Source organism: Fukomys damarensis, unplaced genomic scaffold (assembly GCF_012274545.1).
Source record: "Fukomys damarensis isolate Sample0158 unplaced genomic scaffold, DMR_v1.0_HiC HiC_scaffold_18, whole genome shotgun sequence".
In the NCBI taxonomy this organism is placed as follows: domain Eukaryota; kingdom Metazoa; phylum Chordata; class Mammalia; order Rodentia; family Bathyergidae; genus Fukomys; species Fukomys damarensis.
The window spans coordinates 43,280,554-43,287,117 of record NW_022900930.1 but is presented as its reverse complement, the minus strand read 5'-3'; positions in this window follow the sequence as shown (position 1 = coordinate 43,287,117).

Below are 6,564 nucleotides of genomic sequence, written 5' to 3'. Positions count from 1 at the left end.
GTCCGCGGCTGGCTCCTTCCCTCCTCTCCGCGAGACCCGGGCCGGAGCATCCCGACCACCCCGGAGGTCCTGCGCGGGAGCCTTGTGACCGGGCCGTCCTCTGGGCCTCGAACCCGCGTCAGCAGGAGTCGCTGCCCGCCCCTGCGCGCTCCTCCACTGTCACCCTCCGTGCACCACGCCCGACCCTTGGAACCCCGATTTAACGCTGCGTCTCTGCGGTTAGCGTCGTGAGATGGACCTGCGCGTCTGTCCTGGTGACAACTCGGTGCGGGGGTGAGGGCGCGCTTCGTTCCGAGCTTGGCCCGGAGGCCCCTCATTTCCTCTCTGCCCCCATCGAGAGGGGAGGCGCCTGGTCCTGGGCCTAAGTGAAAAGAGCTCAGCTTCCCCTTAGCCCTGTGTGGCACCTGCCCCGCTAGACAAAAATGACACAGTGCCTCCCCTGCTCCCAGTGCAGCACCACGGGCACGTCTCTCCAGTCTTAATCTGACTCATCCTAGAGGTTAAAAACTGACATTCATTGCTCCTTAATTGTAAACCTCGAACAGATGGATCAGAAACTGTGTAGTCCCAGCACCCAAGAGCCTGAGGCAGGAGGGTTGTAAATTCCAGCTCAGTCTGGGTAATTTAGTAACAGCCTGATCCTGCCTCAAAATAAAAACAAAACCCCGTTTTTTTTTAAAGGTCTGGGATGTACCATAGAGTGGAGGGCCTGGGTTCGATCCCTAGTATCAGGGAGGAAAAGAAAAAAAAAAAAATCACAATCCTAGAATAGCATAGAAACTTTTGCAATCCAGCACCGTGAAAGGCGGAGGCAGTAGACTGCCGAGTCTGAGGTGAGCCTGGCTAAATTCACAGTGTAGTGAGACCCTGAATCAAAACATAAGAAAGGAAAAGATGCAGAGAGAGGGAGGGAAGACTAGGAAAGGAACTACCTTGCTACAGCTGTCTTTTCAGAGTATAGTACTTCATGAAGTCACAAATATTTTGGTTGTAGCAATGCTAATGGAATACTGAAACTGAAATCCAAGGGAATTTGTGAAAGTCGTAGGCAAACCAGCCGTCACAGTTACTGCAGAGGCCATAACTAGTCACCTATGTCAATTTAAGTTAAATTAAAAATTCAATAGTTCAGCCAGGCTGAACGCTCAGCACTCTGGGATGCTGAGGGAAGGGTACCACAAGTTCAAGCCCAGCCAAAGCGAATTAGTAACTTCACAGTTTAAAAAGGGATGGGGATGTAGCTCATTGTGGAGGGCCTGGGTCCAATCCACAGTACTGCAATAGTAATAATAATGGTAAATTCAGTTCTTGTATACTAGCTACACTTCAAGAGCTAGTGCTAGCTTTTTCATTGGACACCGTAGAATAAGACATTTCCATTATCACAGAAAGTTCTATTGAACAGACAGCTCCTTGCTAAAAGATTACAAGGGTTAAGCCCTAAATTGCCACTAATGCAGGTTTCTATATTGAAAGGAGGACCAGAGACATATGCTGGAATCAGACGCTGAATTCCCCTAGAGTTTTGACCTGAGACCTTATATCTCGTTTCCAGGGGGTAGGGAATCATAGAGAATTTTTTGTAGGTCTTGGCTTCAGGCTTCTTCTACCCAAGAGGATTACTCAGATATCCTGAGGAAGTTCTTCATTTATGAATTAGTCTAAGCAGTCATTGTGGCACATTGCTATACAGATATTCCTTGTTTAATGATCTACCTGTTTAACCACCACTCAGACTTGCGACCTTTTATTTTACAGTGCTGTACATCTTATTTAGAGAGCCTCAGTGTCTTTTTGGTACGGTCTACCTTATACAGTACTGTAAATTTTGCTGAATGTTCAGTACAGCACTGTAGTTTTATATTCTGTTATACATTACAGTACTGCATGTAAGAGTTATGCAAATAAAAGCAAAGTCATCAAGTTGGAGTTTCCTTTGAGCATTTCTCTGTCCTAACTAGTGTAATGTGCATAGTATATACAACTCCTCATTTAGTGTCAGTTCATTTAGCGACCCAGTTGTGGGACTGTGACTCTGTCCTTAAACGAGAATGTAATCCCAGCATTCAGGAGTTTGAAGCAGGAAGACTGCTGTGAGTTTGAGGCAAGTTGGGCTATGTAGTGAGTTCAAGGCCAGCCTGGACTGCATAGTGAGACCCTATCTCAGGAGGAGGCGGGGAGGAAATAAAAGAATGACTGCAGCCCGGCCGACCTGGCTTTAAGTCTCAGCGCTGCCATGTACGTGCTGTGTGGCCTACACTCAGTATTCGACACAGCAACTCCTGGGAGCAGAAGCTTAGGGCTCACCCAGAGCTGCTGAGTAAGAATCTGCATTCTAACAGGATTCCCAGGTGATAGTGCACACATTGAAGCGGGACAGCAGCCTGTGTGTCCAGTGCTCTCCTGACAGACCCCTCACATCCCGTGAAGAGGGCAGAAGCTTCGTGGGTGGCTCAGGGAGAACGCTTCCTCCCAAGACTGAGACCACCACGAGCCACCACCTGCAGCCCTGCCTTGCTCCCCCACCCCATAGGAAGGTCTCAGAGGTTCAGGGTGGCTTGGAACTGACACTCCGTGGGGCTGAGGCCTCCTGGGAAGGACAGGTCCTTCGTTTCCTCTGTGGGATTTGGGTCTCCGTGGCCCATGGTACATCAGGCTGGAAGTGAATGGGACCAACTGCGGAATCTGCCTCCTAACTGATCGCTCAGTCTTTCCCCACACTGACTCCAGGCCCAGCTTTTCATGGCAAACCTGAATCAGTGCTGCTTCTCATTGCCTTCTGGTAGCCACTGCCCTCAACACCAGGTTCAAAGCCATTAGCCTGGCCCCAAAGCTCCTTCCCAACCTGGCCCTGACCCACCTCGCCAGCCTCTTGCCCTGCACAGCCTTGCACAGACGTTAGGGCCAGACACAGGGAGACATTTCCCATGTGCCGGGGCTTAGGCCCTCCAAGAAGGACAGGATTCCAAGAGCCAGGTGGACAGATGTCCCGGGCCCAGCTCAGGCTGCTGACAGCTTGATGTGTGCCGCTTTCTGCCTGGAATCCCTTCTCCAGACCAGCGTGTTACCAGGTGGGGTCCCACGGGGCTTCTCTCCAGGTTCTTAGTGTTCGGAACAAAGAGTTGGACAAAACACACGGAAAAGGCAGCAAAACTGTACATTTTTGGAAGGTAGAAAAGAGGTACTCTCTACAGGGTGGGAGTGAGCCAGGGAAAAGACTCCCAGCTCCCCTGAGGACAAGGAGAAAAGGGACTTTTGTATCCAAAATTCATGGGCTGGCTTCCCCCTCACACAGATAACACAGTGGGTCATTTGTCCTATCAAAAATTCACTCAGCCTGGTGCCAATTTGAAATGGCTTCATGGAAAGACTCACTTGGATTCTTTTAATTTTTATTCTTATTAACATGTTTGCAGTACATAATTATTACATTCCTTTTGGGGAACTGGTACATGTACATATCTCAATTCTTCCTCCCCTGCCTTCCCCTTTTGTTTTTTTGAGACAAGGTCTTGCTATGTAGTTCAGGCTGGCCTTGAACTCACTATGTAGCCCAGACTCACAGCAATTCTCTAGCCTCAGCCTCCTGAGTGCTGGATTTACAGGGGTGTGCTACTGTGCCTGGCCAGATTCCTGCAAGATGTAAGAGCAGAATCTGGAATAGTGTCTTTTGATTGGTTGTCCCCATATGCAAAAAAAAAAAAATTTAAAAAGAGCACGTTCAGATTGGTCTTGAACAGCACCAGATTCATACGAAAGACTGAAAATAGCACTTTTCTGTATGGTCCACAGTGCTCGGCCTAAGCATGACATCATTTTGGGTCCCATGGCTCTCTCTAGGAAATCGCTTGCTCTACTGCTGGTCTCTTTCTTTCTGGTTAAGGAGGAACTGTGCTCCCACTGGAAGGCTGCCCCTGGGCAGGATGAGGGGTGTCGTGATGGTGGTCCTGGGTTTGAGGGAGTCCCTTGCCCTATTGTCCTAGCTCAAGCCTGGCCGTGAATTTAAGACTCGGCCCTTTCATAGTCACTGTCTGAAGCCTTTCTTCAAGATTCCAGGTGACGGGAAAGGCTATTACCTGTGTGGACCAGGGGGCTCCTGCGAACGGTGCACAGGACGGAGCAGTGTGTCTCCCTGGGGCTCTTCCCTCACAGGACAGCTGAGCCAGAGGCTGGATCCGAAGAAGGGTCCATTTGTGTGGCAGGTGCTCTGTGAGCACTTGCGGATGCAGTGAATGGCGCCATCACCTCCTTGTCTCCCAGGCTGTAATGCAGTAAGCCCCGTAGACAGAGCTTGCCTCAAATTATGCCTGGGCAATCAGGATAACTGAGGCCAAACCTGAAGGAGTCGTCGGACCAATGTTACCCTAGGAAACTGAGCCCAGAAACGCTGAATCACGTAACCCACTGGCACAGATAATGGAAATGATAACTTGAGCTCAAAACTCTGCTCTCAGGTGTTTTCTCTTTGGAGTCTTTTAGGTGTGTGTGTGTGTGTGTGTGTGTGTGTGTGTGCATATGTGTGATGTATATTTTTTGTTGTCCTGGAGATTAATAAAGACCTTGTGAAAAAACCCTTGTCCATGATTTTTAAAAATCAAATACGCCAAAATTAAATTCACACTCTATTCCCTGATTCTGAGCCAACCTCCCTTGCTCCTTTCTTATAGGTATTACTGTTGTTACTATGTGTATACATTTAAATACATATGAATATATAAAGGCATATACATATTTCTGCAGACATTATATGAATGTATTTGTATATCAACATTCCTGAGTGTAAATGAATATTTCAGCAGCTTCTATCACATACATAGTAACAAAAGGACCAGATCAGCTGTGCAGGGGGATGTGATGGTACACTCTTGTAATCCCAGCACTTCGGAAGCTGAGGCAGGAGGATTGGGCTACATTGCCTAGGCTACATTGTGAGTTCAAAGCTGGCCTAGGGCCAGGGATTTAGCTCAGTGGTTCCACCTCTTGCCTTGCAAGTACAAGGACCTGAGTTCGATCCCTAGTACAAAAAAAAAAAAAAAAATCTGGCCTGGACCACATAGTAAGATGTTGTATCAACAAACAAGCATAGACCAGGTCATGATGCTTAGGTTTTAGTAAATTGGCTAGTAAGTTGTAAAATCAATCGATTTGGTGAGTACTGATGTGATTTTGTTTGTTTTGCTGTAATGAAAAAGAACAGAAATGATCAGAGTGCATCTCACATAGATTAAGTATTTTTTAAAAAATCACTTGTTTCCCTTTTTAAAATCAAGCTTATACTGGGGCCTCATCTTATTAAACAGCTTTGTACAGCAAGAGAAACCACCAACAGAGTGAAGAGACAGCATGTGAAAAAATTTTTACTAGCTATTCAGATAAAGGACTATTATCTAGAATATATAAAGAACTCAAGAACGTCACACCCCCTCCAAATATAAAGACCCAATCCAAAACTGAGCATCAAAATGAAAAGACACTTTTCAGATGAAGATTTAGAAACGGTAAATAAATATATGAGAAAATGTTCAACATCACTGGTCATTCAAGAGATGCAAATTAAAACAACAAAGATGCCACCTCACTCCAGAAAGAATGGCTGCTATCAAGAAATCAACCAACAATAAATGCTGGTGGGACTGTGGGGGAAATAAAACCCTTCTCTACTGTTGGTGGGAGTGCAGACTGGTGCAAGCACTGGGAAATCAGTGTGGAGATTCATCAAAAAACTAAAACTAGAGGTTCTATTTGACCCAGCTATTGCCCTTCTCCATATCTTCCTGAAAGAATTTAAAGCATCAAACCACAGCATTATATGCTCACCCATGTTCATAGCAGCGCAGTTTATAATAACTAAATCTTGAAAACAGCCCAAAGGCCCATCAACTGACGAGTGAATAAATAAGATATGTTTATTACTATTATTATTATTATTATTATTATTCAATGGAGCACTACTCTGCCATAAAGGACGAGCTTCAGACCTTTCTAGCTAAATGGATGGACCTTGAGTCCATACTCTTAAGTGAAATAAGTCGGACACACACGTTTCAATACTTCACTGTTTCTCTGGTGTGAGAAACTGAACACGGAAATAAGGACTGAGATGCATAACGGATGTTGGGCAATGGGAAGAAAGTGTTCAAATGGGAAGGGGAACAAGGGAGGAGGGAGGAAAAAGGCAAGAAGGGACAAGAAAGAAGGGAAAAAATGGAAGCAAAGCTTTTGTACATAGATAGGGGAGGAGGCTTTAGGGGGGATGTGATAAAATAAAATTTATTTTATTTTATTTATTTATTTTGCTTTCTTAAAGAGAGGGTCTCACTATGTTGTTGAAACTGACCTGGAACTCACTGTGTAGCCCAGGCTGGTCTTGCACTCACAGCGATCCTCCTGCCTCAGCCTCCATGGAACTCACTGTGTAGCCCAGGCTGGTCTTGCACTCACAGCGATCCTCCTGCCTCAGCCTCCCAAGTGCTGGAATTACAGGCATGTGCCACTACTCCTGGCATAAAATTTATTTTAAAAAAGAAAGCTGCAACAGATATTTTCTTTTAAATATCTGTCTAT